This window comes from Rhinoderma darwinii, chromosome 1 (assembly GCF_050947455.1).
Source record: "Rhinoderma darwinii isolate aRhiDar2 chromosome 1, aRhiDar2.hap1, whole genome shotgun sequence".
NCBI classification, from domain to species: Eukaryota; Metazoa; Chordata; class Amphibia; order Anura; family Rhinodermatidae; genus Rhinoderma; species Rhinoderma darwinii.
In genome coordinates, this window is record NC_134687.1 from 661016047 (window position 1) to 661036362 (window position 20316).

General features: G+C 40.9%; 2 protein-coding genes across 2 annotated transcripts in view; one reads left to right on the forward strand and one right to left on the reverse strand.

Annotated features, from left to right (window-relative positions):
• LOC142708287 (uncharacterized) overlaps nt 1-20316 on the reverse strand; it is a 235374-nt gene that overhangs the window by 73216 nt on the left and 141842 nt on the right. The window lies entirely within an intron of this gene.
• LOC142664333 (uncharacterized) overlaps nt 11187-20316 on the forward strand; it is a 78401-nt gene continuing 69271 nt past the window's right edge. The window contains exon 1 of the mRNA XM_075843379.1: nt 11187-11588. The gene's annotated coding sequence lies outside the window, so the exon portion shown is untranslated. The remainder of the gene's footprint in view (nt 11589-20316) is intronic.

The window sequence follows — 20316 nt, forward strand, 5'->3', positions numbered from 1 at the left end:
TTCGTGACAAATATCACATTAGACAGTGATCAGTAGAGAACATACACATACTTATGTACCTGTACTTAATACTAACTATACAATAAATATCACATAAGACAGTGATCAGTAGAGAACATACACATACTTGTATACCCGTCCTCAATACTTACTATACAAAAAATATCACATAAGACAAGTGATAAGTAAAGAACATGCATATACTTGTATGCCCATACTCAAAACTAACTATACAAATTATCACATAAGACAGTGATCATTAGAGAACATGAACATACTTGCATTCCTGTAATTACATCTCAATATACAATAAAGTTCAGATTAGACAGTGATCAGTAGAGAACATACACATACTTATATTCCTGTACTCAATACTAACTATACAATAAATATCACATAAGACAGTGATCAGTAGAGAAGATGCACATACTTGTATTCCTGTATTCAATACCAATTATACAATAAATATCACATGAGACAGTGATCAGTAAAGAACATGCACATGCTTGTATTCCAGCATTCAATACAAACTATACAATAAATATCACAAAAGACAGTGATCATTAGAGAACATGCACTTATTTGTATTCCTGTACTCACATCTAACTATACAATAAATATCACATAGGACAGTGATCAGTAGAGAACATACACATTCTTGTATTCCTGTACTCACATAACTATGATGCTAGGAGCTCGGCTCCCTTTACTATGCTCGGTCCGGGACTTCCGGCCGAAATACGTTCCGTCCATTACGGACGTAACATGGTCGTGTGAACCCAGTCATATGGTAAAGGCACACTACCCATTTCAGCGATTGCAGATTGACTCAGTTACCAAAGGTGGGACAATATGAACATGTACCGGTCTGTGTAGATCTGTTCTCTAGGTGGCCTGATGAGTGGCCAGTAACGAGGGCCGCAGCAAAAGTAACTGCTCTCAGAAGTGGTATGTAGATATGGAGTCCCTGAGACAATAGAAAGTGATAGAGAAACTCACTTTACTGGAGAGGTACTCCAAGAAATCTTGCAGGCCCTGGGTATAGAGCAGTTTCTCACAACCCTTATCCCCAGAGCAGTGGGAAGGTAGAAAGGTTGAATAACACTTGAAAGTTACAAATCCAGAAGGTCATGGCTGAAACCCATAAACCAAGGACTGAGTGTCTGTCCATTGCACTCTGACCTCACAAGTTATGTAGGAGCTCTGTAAAAAAAAAACAGCTCACGCAGATGTATAAATATGTTTATGATTCCATTCCAGATCCTAAGTGAAAGGAGGACATTATTTACAGCCGGGGACTGGGCATGTTTAAAGAGACACCGTAAAAAAAACACTAGAGCCGCACTGTGACCTCCATACCAAGTCCAACTCACAACTTCCACATCCGTTAAGTTGGAAGGAAAGACAACTTAGATACACACCAGTCACTGCTAAAAGGTCCTCAATAATGATGCTGAACTGTGGGTCTCGTCAAGCTCCAGCTGATCTTCATCTTTTCTGTCATCTCTACTTTACCTATTGTCTAAATGATGAGCTAGAAGAAGAGTTTAATGACACATTTATCAAACATCAAGTGATATCCGTATTGATTCAATTGCTGAACTGTTGGATATGTATTCATTCAAAAACGATGCCAGATCTAGCAATACCACTGAAGATAGAGGAGGTTATTGCCTTGGCCTTGCTGTCCCATCTCTTTTCCCTAGCGGATAACCCTAACTCTCCTGAGTTGTTTCCCTTATAATAGCCAGGTTGCATTAGTTCCCTGGCTGTTTTACCGTGTATGACATTTAAAAAGGGAAGCGCTGTGGAAAAGAGATCTCAGGTCAGGAATACTGCCGTCCATGATTAGATGTTACCCCAATGACACTGTGTGATGTGTAAACATAGGTCAGGTTAATACAAATGACATGTTGTTTGATGCTTTAAACCTCACCGACTGTGAGGGAAAGAAAACACGGAATATGTATATTGAGGGGGCGGCCGCCTCTAACAGCTCATCGCGCCCCCCGTAACGCAATTGCGGGGGGGGCGATGGTTGCTATGGCTGCCTGGGGGCTTAATGAACGCCCCCAGGTCCGCCATCTTTGTACACCTATTAAGCCTTGCCTCTGGAAGGGCTTAATAGGTGCCTGTCAGAATCACGATATACTGCAATACATTAGTATTGCAGTATATCGTGCAAGCGATCTAACGATCGCTGGTTGAAGTCCCCTAGGGGGACTTCTAAAAAAAGTAAAAATTAGTTAAATAAAAAAAATTGTGTAAAAAAAATACAAATAAATTAAAAGTTCAAATAACCCTCCTTTTCCCATTTTCCCCATATAAAATAGTAAAAAAATAAATAAATAAACATAATTGGTATCGCTGCGTCCGTAAAAGTCTGAACAATTACAACCTATCATTATTTAACCCGCACGGTGAATGCCTAAAAAAAAAATAATTGTAAACGCCAGAATGTTTCTTTCTTTGGTCACCCAATCTCCCACAAATAATGAAATAAAAAGTGATCAAACTGTCGCATGTACACCAAAATGGTATTATTAAAAACGACGGCTTATCCTGCAAAAAATAAGCCCTCATACCACTTAATCGATGGAAAAATAAAAGACTTATGGCTCTCGGAATTTGGCGACACAATATACATTTTCTTTTTTACACTTAGGTTTTTACATGTAAAAGTAGTAAAATATAAAAAAAACGATATATATTTGGTATCGCCATAATCGTATTGACCTGCAGAACAAAGTTAACATGTCGTTTTAATTGCACAGTGAATTCCGTAAAAACGGCGCGCAAAAATCCATTGTGGAATCGCTGTTTTTTTCATTTTCTACCCCACAAATCATTTTGCCCCGTTTCCTAGTACATTATACGGCAAAAATAAATGGTGCTACGAAAAACTACAATTCGTCCAGCAAAACTCAAGCCCTCATAGTACTATATCGACGGAAAAATAAAGACGTTATGGCCTCTGGAATGTGGAGAGAAAAAACGAAAATGAGGGCGGAGGTATAAGAGGAGAGAACTACAACTCCCAGCATGTCCAGATTGTTATTATGTGATATCAGAGGAATTTACAGGGAGGAGGTATAAGAATAGAGGACTACAACTCCCAGCATATCCCGGCTGTTATTATGCGATATCAGGGGACATTACAGGGAGGAGGTATAAGAGGAGAGAACTATAACTCCCAGCATGTCCAGACAGTTATGTAATATCAGAGGACATTACAGGTAAGAGATATAAAATGAGAAAACTATAACTCCCAGCATGTCCAGGCTGTTATTATGTAATATCAGAGGACATTACAGGGAGAAGGTATAAGAGGAGAGAACTACAACTCCCAGCATGTCCAGGCTGTTATTATGGGATATCAGAGGACATTACAGGGAGAAGGTATAAGAGGAGAGTACTACAACTCCCAGCATGTCCAGGCTGTTATTATGGGATATCAGAGGACATTACAGGGAGGAAGTAAAAGAGGAGAGAACTACAACTCCCAGCATGTCCAGACTGTTATTATGTGATATCAGCGGACATTACAGGGAGGGGTATAAGAGGAAAGAACTACAACTCCCAGCATGTCTAGAGTGTTATTATGTGATATCAGAGGTCATTACAGGGAGAGTTATAAGAGGAGAGGACTAAAACTCCCAGCATGTCCAGCCTGTTATTATGGGTTATCAGGGGACATTACAGGGAGGAGGTATAAGAGGAGAGAACTATAACTCCCAGCATGTCTAGGCTATTATGTGATATCAGACAATATTACAGGGTGGAGGTATAAGATAAGAGAACTACAACTCCCAGCATGTCCAGACTTTTATTATGGGATATCAGAGGGCATTACAGGGAGGGGTATAAGAGAGAACTACAACTCCCAGCATGTCCAGACTGTTATTATGGGATATAAGAGGACATTACAGGGAGGAGGTATAAGATAAGAGAACTACAACTCCCAGCATGTCCAGACTGTTATTATGGGATATCAGAGGACATTACAGGGAGGTGGTACAAGAGGAGAGTACTACAACTCCCAGAATGTCCAGGCTGTTATTATGTGATATCAGAGGACATTACAGGGAGGTGGAATAAGAGAGGACTAAAACTCCCAGCATGTCAAGACTGTTATTATGTGATAGAGGCCATTACAGGGAGGGGTATAAGAGGAGAGTACTACAACTCCCAGCATGTCCAGACTTTTATTATGTGATATCAGAGGACATTACAGCGAGGTGGTATAAGAGGAGAGGACTACAACTCTCAGCATGTCCAGGCTTTTATTATGGGATATCAGACTATATTACAGGGAGGGGTATAAGAGAGAACTACAACTCCCAGCATGTCCAGACTGTTATTATGGGATATAAGAGGACATTACAGGGAGGAGGTATAAGATAAGAGAACTACAACTCCCAGTATGTCCAGACTTTTATTATAGGATATCAGACGATATTACAGGGAGGGGTATAAAAGAAAACTACAACTCCCAGCAACTCCAGACTGTTATTATGGGATATCAGAGGACATTACAGGGAGGTGGTACAAGAGGAGAGTACTACAACTCCCAGAATGTCCAGGCTGTTATTATGTGATATCAGAGGACATTACAGGGAGGTGGAATAAGAGAGGACTAAAACTCCCAGCATGTCAAGACTGTTATTATGTGATAGAGGCCATTACAGGGAGGGGTATAAGAGGAGAGTACTACAACTCCCAGCATGTCCAGACTTTTATTATGTGATATCAGAGGACATTACAGCGAGGTGGTATAAGAGGAGAGAACTACAACTCCCAGCATGTCCAGACTGTTATTATGGGATATCAGAGGACACTAAGTGGAGTAGTATGAGGAGAGAACAACAACTCCCAGCATGTCCAGACTGTTATCGTATATCAGAGGACATTACAGGGAGGAGGTATAAGAGGAGAGTACTACAACTCCCAGCATGTCCAGGCTGTTATTATGGGATATCAGAGGACATTACAGGGAGGTAGTAAAAGAGAAGAGAACTACAACTCCCAGTATGTCCAGACTTTTATTATAGGATATCAGACAATATTACAGGGAGGGGTATAAAAGAGAACTACAACTCCCAGCAACTCTAGACTGTTATTATGGGATATCAGAGGACATTACAGGGAGGAGGTATAAGAGGAGAGTACTACAACTCCCAGCATGTCTAGATTGTTATTATTTGATATTAGAGGACATTACAGGGAGGGTTATAAGAAGAGAGAACTACAACTCCCAGCATGTCCAGCCTGTCATTATGGGAGATCAGGGGGTATAAGAGGAGAGAACTACAACTCCTAGCATGTCTAGGCTGTTATTATGGGATATCAGACAATATTACAGGGAGGCGGTATAAGATAAGAGAACTACAACTCCCAGCATGTCCAGACATTTATTATGGGATACTATACCTATATGGAGAGCACCAAGAATATACAGTCAATTAATTCATAGTCCCCAAAAAGTATGTAAAGGGTAAATATCCCTGTTAGTATATGGTATATCTGAAGGGGGAAAAAAAGGGCTTACAAGCCCAATATATGCATGGTGGTAATGGTGGAAATACCCTCTTAATGAAACAATAACCTAAAGAATCGGAGTCTGACACACCGAAAATCAATTAAAAAGTGAAAATTTTATTGAAACAAATATACAAAAGATAAGAAAAAACACGTTTAAAAATTAGAGATGATTGCCACAGTGTGAGTGAATACCAGACAGTAATATGTGCAACTGTAATGCACAAAAAGTGTATAGATAATACTACATGAATGTTAGAAGGATGGAACTGTGATGCATAATACCCAGCATCTAAATATATTTGATAGGGATCACAAAGGAACAACAAGATATAAATTAGAGCTAAATGCAGGGGATGCAAACAAAGAAAGCAGATATATCCATCAGTGAGTAAACCGCTAGATATATATGGTGAGGTAACAGCAAAAAAGGCAAGAAAAGCCTATTAACAATATGTCTCTAGATTAGAGCACCTTACCCATTTCACGGTCCACACTATCTGGCATCAGCCCTGACGCGCGTTTCGGCCCTGGAGCCTTCGTCTGGGGGTGGTGTCAGAGAGTGACAGTTAGCCATTTAAACCTCCCAAGTCCAATCGTGGGCAAAGAGCTCAGCTGTGCCTGTTAAAATTAATGATGCACCGCAGCCAGTGACAGACCGGCGTATCAACATCCGGGGCAAAGGACCAGGAACCGGAAGACGCGCAACACGTGTTCCACGACCCAGTCCGACCAGGGATTCAGAGACGCGGACTGGAGAGCCGCGCGTGCGCAGCAGGAACAGGAAAACAGCATCAAGAGAGTAACACAGTACGATCGTAGATACAATGTTATGCACCACACTGCACACATCGGGACATTTAAACCAGGAGGAGATATTATAAGATCGACTTTGAGGTGGTACATCAGTAAATAAATACATCGAAAGGACTTGATTGTTTACACGTACATATTTCTGTTTCATTATTAGTTTCTGTCCCTATCCTTTCCCTATTACAATGTTAAAAAATAAATTATTAACTTGAAAGATATATATATATATATATATATATATATATATATATATATATACACATATACATATACACATAATATAATATAACACACACATATATCTCAAACGTGGATGTTCATCAATATACAAAATACATGGAATCAATGTTACAATAATTATTTATAACAAATTAAACAAAATATATATATAATAGAAAATATACATATGAATAAATAGACATATGTTAAAAATAAAACAAACCAAAATTAATAAAATACATATATGTGGATTAGTCAGATGTAAAAAAAAAGTGTCAATTGATATATAAATATAAACATGAATATATATATATATAAAAAATTATTTGTAAAAGAACTATATATATAAAAAATTCCTGTATATACACACATACATATATTAACACATGCATATCCTAAAAAGAGAATTCATAGTGTGCTCAGAATACCAAAAAACAGTCGATGCATCCAAAATGTGAACTAACAATATGTGAATTGAACAATAAATAGGTTGCTCACATATGTTGATATATATGTACAAAAAATATATGAAAAAAGATGTCCAAAATTTTTTTTACACACATATGTAGACAAAGAATGTGAAGCCAAAAAAATCAACATTGGACATGGATGTAATAACAGCTAGCATAAATTATGATTAATATAGGGAAAAATGTATTGACAACTTGTAAGTCAAATGTATGTCTAAACATTGGCCACATAATCCATTATGACGGTGGCAGGAATGACTGTAGTGTGCACGCAAAAAAGAAGAAAAAGTGCGAAAATTATGTATATATCTATATAGAAAACACACATCTTTGTGAAATGAGGAAAAATAGTGTTATGCAAAGTGAAATAAAAGTCAAATGTGTTTGAAGGTAAAAAGTAGCAAAAAAAATATATATAATAAAAAGTTGTAAAAACTACTCGTGAGACCAAAAAGTTTTTTTATATATATATATTATTAATTGTTATATTGAGTGCTCTTTAAATTGAATATATAAAGAATAAATGGCTGATGTCTATTCCGAATAAGTGAACAGAAATATCTAGGTGTAAAAACATACACGCTAAAATAAAGTGATAAGTGCAATCCTGTCAATCAACATAAGGGAAGAAGATAACAAATATGGGTATTAATACATAGGAGCAATACACCCACACAATTATACATGAGCACCAATAACATAAGGATTCGGGTATATTCCCTGAAGGGGGAGGTATAAGAGGAAAGAACTACAACTCCCAGCAAGTCCAGACTGTTATTATGTGATATCAGAGGACATTACAGGAAGTAGTATTATAGGAGAGAATTACAACTCCCAGCATGTCCAGACTGTTATTATGTGATATCAGAGGATATTACAGGGAGGAGGTATAAGAGGAGAGGACTACAACTCCCAGCATGTCCAGGCTATTATTATGTGATATCAGAGGACATTACAGGAGGAGGTATAAGAGGAGAGAACTACAACTCCCAGCATGTCCAGACTGTTATTATGGGATATCAGAGGACATTACAGGGAGCAGGTATAAGAGGAGAGAACTACAACTCCCAGCATATCCAGACTGTTATTATGTGATATCAGAGGGCACTACAGGGTGGAGTATAAAGGGAGAGAACGACAACTCCCAGCATGTCCAGACTGTTATTATGTGATATCAGAGGATATTACAGGGAGGAGGTATAAGGGGAGAGAACTACAACTCCCAGCATGTCCAGACTGTTATTATGAGATATCAGAGGACATTACAGGGAGGAGATATAAGAAGAGAGAACTACAACTCCTAGCATGTCCAGGCTGTTATTATGTAATATCAGAGGACATTACAGCGAGGAGGTATAAGAGTAGAGGACTACAACTCCCAGCATGCCCAGACAGTTATTATGTGATATCAGAGGACATTACAGGGAGGAGTATGAGAAGAGAGGACTACAACTCCCAGCATGTCCAGACTGATATGGGATATCAGAGGACATTACAGGGAGGAGGTATAAGAGGAGAGTACTACAACTCCCAGCATGTGCAGGCTGTTATTATGGGATATCAGAGGACATTACATGGAGGGGTATAAGAGGAGAGAACTACAACTCCCAGCATGTCCAGACTGTTATTATGTGATATCAGAGGACATTATATGAGGAGGCATAAGAGGAGAGAACTACAAACCCCAGCATGTCCAGACTGTTATTATGGGATATCAGAGGACATTACAGGGAGGAGGTATAAGAGGAGAGAACTACAACTCCCAGCATGTCCAGACTGTTATTATGGGATATCCGAGGACATTACAGGGGGAGGTATAAGAGGAGAGAACTACAACTCCCAGCATGTCCAGGCTGTTATTATGGGATATCAGAGGACATTACAGGGAGGAGGTATAAGAGGAGAGAACTACAACTCCCAGCATGTCCAGACTGTTATTATGGGATATCAGAGGACATTACAGGGAGGAGGTATAAGAGGAGAGAACTACAACTCCCAGCATGTCCAGACTGTTATTATGGGATATCCGAGGACATTACAGGGGGAGGTATAAGAGGAGAGGACTACAACTCCCAGCATGTCCAGGCTGTTATTATGGGATATCAGAGGACATTACAGGGAGGAGATATAAGAGAAGAGAACTACAACTCCCAGCATGTCCAGGCTGTTATTATGGGATATCAGAGGACATTACAGGGGGAGGTATTAGAGGAGAGAACTACAACTCCCAGCATGTCCAGGCTGTTATTATGGGATATCAGAGGACATTACAGGGAGGAGGTATAAGAGGAGAGAACTACAACTCCCAGCATGTCCAGACTGTTATTATGGGATATCAGAGGACATTACAGGGAGGAGGTATAAGAGGAGAGAACTACAACTCCCAGTATGTCCAGACTATTATGTGATATCAGAGGACATTATAGGGAGGAGGTATGAGGAAAGAACTACAACTCCCAGCATGTCCAGACTGTTATTATGTGATATCAGAGGACATTACAGGGAGGAGGTATAAGAGGAGAGAACTACAACTCCCAGCATGTCCAGACTGTTATTATGGGATATCAGAGGACATTACAGAAGGAGGTATAAGAGGAGAGTACTACAACTCCCAGCATGTCCAGATTGTTATTATGGGATATCAGAGGACATTACAGAAGGAGGTATAAGAGGAGAGAACTACAACTCCCAGCATGTCCAGACTGTTATTATGGGATATCAGAGGACATTACAGAAGGAGGTATAAGAGGAGAGGACTACAACTCCCAGCATGTCCAGGCTGTTATTATGGGATATCAGAGGACATTACAGGGAGGGGTATAAGAGGAGAGGACTACAACTCCCAGCATGTCCAGACTATTATTATGGGATATCCGAGGACATTACAGGGGGAGGTATAAGATGAGAGAACTACAACTCCCAGCATGTCCAGACTGTTATTATGTGATATCAGAGGACATTACAGGAAGGAGTTATAAGAGGAGAGAACTACAACTCCCAGCATGTCCAGACTGTTATTATGTGATATCAGAGGACATTACAGGGAGGAGGTATAAGAGGAGAGGACTACAACTCCCAGCATGTCCAGGCTGTTATTATGTGATATCAGAGGACATTACAGGGAGGAGGTATAAGAGGAGAGGACTACAACTCCCAGCATGTCCAGGCTGTTATTATGGGATATCAGAGGACATTACAGGAAGGAGTATGAGAGGAGAGGACTACAACTCCCAGCATGTCCAGACTGTTATTATGTGATATCTGAGGACATTACAGGGAGGGGTATAAGAGGAGAGGACTACAACTCCCAGCATGTCCAGACTGTTATTATGGGATATCAGAGGACATTACAGGAGGAGGTATAAGAGGAGAGTACTACAACTCCCAGCATGTCCAGGCTGTTATTATGGGATATCAGAGGACATTACAGGAAGGAGTATGAGGAGAGAACTACAACTCTCAGCATGTCCAGGCTGTTATTATGGGATATCAGAGGACATTACAGGAAGGAGGTATAAGAGGAGAGAACTACAACTCCCAGCATGTCCAGACTGTTAGTATGGGATTTTATAGGACATTACAGGGAGGGGTAGAAGAGTAGAGGACTACAACTCCCAGCATGTCCAGACTGTTAGTATGGGATTTTATAGGACATTACAGGGAGGGGTAGAAGAGTAGAGGACTACAACTCCCAGCATGTCCAGACAGTTATTATGGGATATCAAGGGAAATTAAAGCGAGGAGGTATAAGAGAACTACAACTACCAGCATGTCCAGACTGTTATTTTGTGATATCAGAGGACATTACAGGGAGGAGGTATGAGAGGAGAGAACTACAACTCCCAGCATGTTAGGCTGTTATTATGTGATATAACGTCACGTGATAATCACTTCTTCACACAGTACAGTAACCCCGCCCCCTCACATAGAACCGCCCGTCAAGTCACCTGATCAACATCACAGGTCCGTCATCCCCACGTCTCCTCCCCACTGATCAGCTCCGCCCCTTATGCATTGGTCATATGGTGTTGACGTCATCATAGTTCCGTCATCCCCCACGTCTCCTCCCCGCTCATAAGCCCCGCTCTTCAACATTGGTCACATGGTGGTGACGTCACCACAGGTCTTTTAGCCACAACCCCTTATATTCCGCACTGCTTAGCTCCGATCACTCCTGCACTGGTCACATAATCCTCATTACCACTCATGTCACGTGATCATCATCACTGGTCCATCACCGCTTCGCTGCACTTCTAAGTCACGCCCCTGATGCAGCGGTCACGTGATTCTGATATCACAGGTCCTTCATCCACTTCTCCTCCACTGATAGGCTCCGCCCCTCTTGCCACCGGTCACCTTGTAATGACGTCATCACAGGTCCTTCAGCTATTGCCGTGTATGAGGTAGAGAGCAGCGCTGGTCGGGTGTTCTCTCTGTTATCAGTCATCCCTGTATGAGTGTGTATGCAGAGAGCTGTCAATCATTGAGTGACGGCGCCCACTGGACTCCTAGCAGGGATTTAACCCCTCCAGTGCCGGCATCTTTGGGGTAAGTGGTTATTTCTGGTCTTTGTAGTGGTCGGATGTTTTGTGGGACGAGTCGTATTTTGTAATGACGTAATATTAGGTTCACGACCTCCCAACTTTCACATAGCGTAAAGACGGACAACCGATGCGGCGCGCGTAAGCCACACCTCTAATCCAGCCCAATCTCCGCCCATACACACCCGATTCAGCCCATACAGTATAATGTCCCCATACAGTATAATGCCCGTACAGTATAATGCCCCATACAGTATAATGCCCCATACAGTATAATGCCCCCATACAGTATAATGTCCCCATACAGTATAATGCCCCCATACAGTATAATGCCCCCATACAGTATATTTCCCCCATACAGTATAATGTCCCCATACAGTATAATGTCCCCATACAGTATAATGCTCCCATACAGTATAATGCCCCATACAGTATAATGTCCCCATACAGTATAATGCTCCATACAGTATAATGCCCCCATACAGTATAATGCCCCCATACAGTATAATGTCCCCATACAGTATAATGTCCCCCATACAGTATAATGCCCCCATACAGTATAATGTCCCCCATACAGTATAATGCCCCCATACAGTGTAATGCCCCCATACAGTGTAATGCCCCCATACAGTATAATGTCCCCATACAGTATAATGCCTCCATACAGTATAATATTCCCATACAGTATAATGCCACCATACAGTATAATGTCCCCATACAGTATAATGCCCCCCATACAGTATAATGTCCCCATACAGTATAATGTCCCATACAGTATAATGTCCCCATACAGTATAATGTCCCCATACAGTATAATGCCCCCATACAGTATAATGCCCCCATACAGTATAATGTCCCCATACAGTATAATGCCTCCATACAGTATAATATTCCCATACAGTATAATGCCACCATACAGTATAATGTCCCCATACAGTATAATGCCCCCCATACAGTATAATGTCCCCATACAGTATAATGTCCCATACAGTATAATGTCCCCATACAGTATAATGTCCCCATACAGTATAATGTCCCCATACAGTATAATGCCCCCATACAGTATAATGCCCCCATACAGTATAATGCCCCCATACAGTATAATGCCCCCATACAGTATAATGCCCCCATACAGTATAATGTCCCCATACAGTATAATGCCCCCATACAGTATAATGTCCCATACAGTATAATGCCCCCATACAGTATAATGTCCCCGTACAGTATAATGTCCCATACAGTATAATGCCCCATACAGTATAATATCCCCATACAGTATAATGCCCCCATACAGTATAATGTCCCCGTACAGTATAATGTCCCATACAGTATAATGCCCCATACAGTATAATATCCCCATACAGTATAATGCCCCCATACAGTATAATGCCCCCATACAGTATAATGTCCCCATACAGTATAATGCCCCCGTACAGTATAATGTCCCCGTACAGTATAATGTCCCCGTACAGTATAATGCCCCATACAGTATAATGTCCCCGTACAGTATAATGCCCCCGTACAGTATAATGCCCCATACAGTATAATGCCCCCATACAGTATAATGCCCCCATACAGTATAATGCCTCCATACAGTATAATGCCTCCATACAGTATAATGTCCCATACAGTATAATGCCCCATACAGTATAATGCCCCCATACAGTATAATGCCCCATACAGTATAATGTCCCCATACAGTATAATGTCCCCATACAGTATAATGCCCCCATACAGTATAATGCCCCCATACAGTATAATGCCCCCATACAGTATAATGCCCCCATACAGTATAATGCCCCCATACAGTATAATGTCCCATACAGTATAATGTCCCATACAGTATAATGCCCCATACAGTATAATGTCCCCATACAGTATAATGCCCCATGCAGTATAATGTCCCCATACAGTATAATGTCCCCATACAGTATAATGCCCCCATACAGTATAATGCCCCCATACAGTATAATGTCCCATACAGTATAATGCCCCCGTACAGTATAATGTCCCCGTACAGTATAATGCCCCCGTACAGTATAATGTCCCCATACAGTATAATGTCCCCATACAGTATAATGCTCCCATACAGTATAATGCCCCATACAGTATAATGTCCCCATACAGTATAATGTCCCCATACAGTATAATGTCCCCATACAGTATAATGCCCCCATACAGTATAATGCCCCCATACAGTATAATGTCCCATACAGTATAATGCCCCATACAGTATAATGTCCCCATACAGTATAATGCCCCATGCAGTATAATGTCCCCATACAGTATAATGCCCCCATACAGTATAATGCCCCCATACAGTATAATGCTCCCATACAGTATAATGCCCCCATACAGTATAATGCCCCATACAGTATAATGTCCCATACAGTATAATGCCCCATACAGTATAATGTCCCCGTACAGTATAATGCCCCCGTACAGTATAATGTCCCCGTACAGTATAATGTCCCCGTACAGTATAATGTCCCCGTACAGTATAATGTCCCCATACAGTATAATGTCCCATACAGTATAATGCCCCATACAGTATAATGTCCCCATACAGTATAATGTCCCCATACAGTATAATGTCCCCGTACAGTATAATGCCCCCGTACAGTATAATGTCCCCGTACAGTATAATGTCCCCGTACAGTATAATGTCCCCGTACAGTATAATGTCCCCATACAGTATAATGCCCCATACAGTATAATGTCCCCATACAGTATAATGTCCCCATACAGTATAATGCCCCCATACAGTATAATGCCCCCATACAGTATAATGTCCCCATACAGTGTAATGCCCCCATACAGTATAATGCTCCCATACAGCATAATGCTCCCATACAGCATAATGCCCCCATACAGTATAATGTCCCCATACAGTATAATGTCCCCATACAGTATAATGCCCCCATACAGTATAATGCCCCCATACAGTATAATGTCCTCATACAGTATAATGTCCCCATACAGTATAATGCCCCCATACAGTATAATGCCCCCGTACAGTATAATGCCCCCGTACAGTATAATGCCCCCGTACAGTATAATGCCCCATACAGTATAATGTCCCCATACAGTATAATGCCCCCATACAGTATAATGCCCCCATACAGTATAATGCCCCATACAGTATAATGTCCCATACAGTATAATGCCCCATACAGTATAATGTCCCCATACAGTATAATGTCCCCATACAGTATATTGTCCCCATACAGCATAATGCCCCCATACAGCATAATGCCCCCATACAGTATAATGTCCCCATACAGTATAATGTCCCCATACAGTATAATGCCCCCATACAGTATAATGTCCTCATACAGTATAATGCCCCCATACAGTATAATGCCCCCATACAGTATAATGCCCCCGTACAGTATAATGTCCCCGTACAGTATAATGCCCCCGTACAGTATAATGCCCCATACAGTATAATGTCCCCATACAGTATAATGTCCCCATACAGTATAATGCCCCCATACAGTATAATGCCCCCATACAGTATAATGCCCCCATACAGTATAATGCCCCATACAGTATAATGTCCCATACAGTATAATGCCCCATACAGTATAATGCCCCATACAGTATAATGCCCCATACAGTATAATGCCCCATACAGTATAATGTCCCCATACAGCATATTGTCCCCATACAGCATATTGTCCCCATACAGCATAATGCCCCCATACAGCATAATGCCCCCATACAGTATAATGTCCCCATACAGTATAATGTCCCCATACAGTATAATGCCCCCATACAGTATAATGTCCTCATACAGTATAATGCCCCCATACAGTATAATGCCCCCATACAGTATAATGCCCCCATACAGTATAATGCCCCCATACAGTATAATGCCCCCATACAGTATAATGCCCCCATACAGTATAATTCCCCCATACAGTATAATGCCCCCATACAGTATAATGCCCCCATACAGTATAATACCCCCATACAGTATAATGCCCCCATACAGTATAATGCCCCCATACAGTATAATGCCCCCATACAGTATAATGCCCCCATACAGTATAATGCCCCATACAGTATAATGCCCCCATACAGTATAATGTCCCCATACAGTATAATGCCCCCATACAGTATAATGCCCCCATACAGTATAATGCCCCCATACAGTATAATGCCCCCATACAGTATAATGCCCCATACAGTATAATGCCCCCCATACAGTATAATGTCCCCATACAGTATAATGTCCCCATACAGTATAATGCTACCATACAGTATAATGTCCCCATACAGTATAATGTCCCCCATACAGTATAATGTCCCCCATACAGTATAATGTCCCCATACAGTATAATGTTCCCATACAGTATAATGTCACCATACAGTATAATGTCCCCCATACAGTATAATGTCCCCATACAGTATAATGTCCCCATACAGTATAATGTCCCCATACAGTATAATATCCCCATACAGTATAATGCCCCCACACAGTATAATGTCCCCCATACAGTATAATGTCACCATACAGTATAATGTCCCCCATACAGTATAATGTTCCCATACAGTATAATGTCCCCATACAGTATAATGTCCCCATACAGTATAATATCCCCATACAGTATAATGCCCCCACACAGTATAATGTCCCCCATACAGTATAATGTCCCCATACAGTATAATGTTCCCATACAGTATAATGTCCCCATACAGTATAATATCCCCACACAGTATAATGCCCCATACAGTATAATGTCCCCATACAGTATAATGTTCCCATACAGTATAATGCCCACATACAGTATAATGCCCACATACAGTATAATGTCCCCATACAGTATAATGTCCCATAGCTGCCCCATACAGTATAATGCCCCCATACAGTGTAATGCCCCCATACAGTATAATGTCCCCATACAGTATAATGCCCCCATACAGTATAATGTCCCCATACAGTATAATATCCCATACAGTATAATGCCCCCATACAGTATAATGCCTCCATACAGTGTAATGCCCCATACAGCGTAATGTCCCCATACAGCATAATGTCCCCATACAGTATAATACCCCCATACAGTATAATGACCCCATACAGTATAATGACCCCATACAGTATAATACCCCCATACAGTATAATGTCCCCCATACAGTATAATGTCCCCATACAGTATAATGCCCCCATACAGTATCATGCCCCCATACAATATAATGCTCCCATACAGTATAATGTCCCCATACAGTATAATGTCCCCATACAGTATAATGTCCCCATACAGTATAATATCCCCATACAGTATAATGCCCCCATACAGTATAATATCCCCATACAGTATAATGCCCCCATACAGTATAATGTCCCCCATACAGTATAATGTCCCCATACAGTATAATGTCCCCATACAGTATAATGTCCCCATACAGTATAATGCCCCATACAGTATAATGCCCCCATACAGTATAATGCCCCCATACATTATAATGCCCCCCATACAGTATAATGCACCCATACAGTATAATGTCCCCATACAGTATAATGTCCCATAGCTGCCCCATACAGTATAATGTCCCCATACAGTATAATGCCCCCATACAGTATAATGCCCCCATACAGTATAATGCCCCCATACAGTATAATGCCCCCATACAGTATAATTCCACCATACAGTATAATGCCCCCTTACAGTATAATGTCCCCATACAGTATAATGTCCCCATACAGTATAATGCCCCCATACAGTATAATGCGCCCATACAGTATAATGCCCCCATACACTATAATGCCCCCATACAGTATAATTCCCCCATACAGTATAATGTCCCCATACAGTATAATGTCCCCATACAGTATAATGCCCCCATACAGTATAATGCCCCATACAGTATAATGCCCCCATACAGTATAATATTCCCATACAGTATAATGTCCCCATACAGTATAATGTCCCCATACAGTATAATGTCCCCATACAGTATAATGTCCCCATACAGTATAATGCCCCCATACAGTATAATATTCCCATACAGTATAATGTCCCCATACAGTATAATGTCCCCATACAGTATAATACACACATACAGTATAATGCCCCATACAGTATAATGCCCCCATACAGTATAATGCCCCCATACAGTATAATGCCTCCATACAGTATAATGCCCCATACAGTATAATGCCCCATACAGTATAATGCCCCATACAGTATAATGTCCCATACAGAATAATGCCCCCATACAGTATAATGTCCCCATACAGTATAATGCCCCATACAGTATAATGCCCCCCACACATTATAATGCCTCCATACAGTATAATGCCCCCTTAGCTGCCCCCATACAGTATAATGCCCCCATACAGTATAATTCCCCCATACAGTATAATGCCCCCATACAGTATAATGCCCCCATACAGTATAATACCCCCATACAGTATAATGCCCCCATACAGTATAATGCCCCCATACAGTATAATGCCCCCATACAGTATAATGCCCCCATACAGTATAATGCCCCATACAGTATAATGCCCCCATACAGTATAATGTCCCCATACAGTATAATGCCCCCATACAGTATAATGCCCCCATACAGTATAATGCCCCCATACAGTATAATGCCCCCATACAGTATAATGCCCCATACAGTATAATGCCCCCCATACAGTATAATGTCCCCATACAGTATAATGTCCCCATACAGTATAATGCTACCATACAGTATAATGTCCCCCATACAGTATAATGTCCCCCATACAGTATAATGTCCCCATACAGTATAATGTTCCCATACAGTATAATGTCACCATACAGTATAATGTCCCCCATACAGTATAATGTCCCCCATACAGTATAATGTTCCCATACAGTATAATGTCCCCATACAGTATAATATCCCCATACAGTATAATGCCCCCACACAGTATAATGTCCCCCATACAGTATAATGTCCCCATACAGTATAATGTTCCCATACAGTATAATGTCCCCATACAGTATAATATCCCCACACAGTATAATGCCCCATACAGTATAATGTCCCCATACAGTATAATGTTCCCATACAGTATAATGCCCACATACAGTATAATGCCCACATACAGTATAATGTCCCCATACAGTATAATGTCCCATAGCTGCCCCATACAGTATAATGCCCCCATACAGTGTAATGCCCCCATACAGTATAATGTCCCCATACAGTATAATGCCCCCATACAGTATAATGTCCCCATACAGTATAATATCCCATACAGTATAATGCCCCCATACAGTATAATGCCTCCATACAGTGTAATGCCCCATACAGCGTAATGTCCCCATACAGCATAATGTCCCCATACAGTATAATACCCCCATACAGTATAATGACCCCATACAGTATAATGACCCCATACAGTATAATACCCCCATACAGTATAATGTCCCCCATACAGTATAATGTCCCCATACAGTATAATGCCCCCATACAGTATCATGCCCCCATACAATATAATGCTCCCATACAGTATAATGTTCCCATACAGTATAATGTCCCCATACAGTATAATGTCCCCATACAGTATAATATCCCCATACAGTATAATGCCCCCATACAGTATAATATCCCCATACAGTATAATGCCCCCATACAGTATAATGTCCCCCATACAGTATAATGTCCCCATACAGTATAATGTCCCCATACAGTATAATGTCCCCATACAGTATAATGCCCCATACAGTATAATGCCCCCATACAGTATAATGCCCCCATACATTATAATGCCCCCCATACAGTATAATGCACCCATACAGTATAATGTCCCCATACAGTATAATGTCCCATAGCTGCCCCATACAGTATAATGTCCCCATACAGTATAATGCCCCCATACAGTATAATGCCCCCATACAGTATAATGCCCCCATACAGTATAATGCCCCCATACAGTATAATTCCACCATACAGTATAATGCCCCCTTACAGTATAATGTCCCCATACAGTATAATGTCCCCATACAGTATAATGCCCCCATACAGTATAATGCGCCCATACAGTATAATGCCCCCATACACTATAATGCCCCCATACAGTATAATTCCCCCATACAGTATAATGTCCCCATACAGTATAATGTCCCCATACAGTATAATGCCCCCATACAGTATAATGCCCCATACAGTATAATGCCCCCATACAGTATAATATTCCCATACAGTATAATGTCCCCATACAGTATAATGTCCCCATACAGTATAATGTCCCCATACAGTATAATGCCCCCATACAGTATAATATTCCCATACAGTATAATGTCCCCATACAGTATAATGTCCCCATACAGTATAATACACACATACAGTATAATGCCCCATACAGTATAATGCCCCCATACAGTATAATGCCCCCATACAGTATAATGCCTCCATACAGTATAATGCCCCATACAGTATAATGCCCCATACAGTATAATGCCCCATACAGTATAATGTCCCATACAGAATAATGCCCCCATACAGTATAATGTCCCCATACAGTATAATGCCCCATACAGTATAATGCCCCCCACACATTATAATGCCTCCATACAGTATAATGCCCCCTTAGCTGCCCCCATACAGTATAATACCCCATACAGTATAATGCCCCATACAGTATAATGTCCCCATACAGTATAATGCCCCATACAGTATAATGTCCCCATACAGTATAATATCCCCATACAGTATAATGCCCCATACAGTATAATGCCCCCATACAGTAT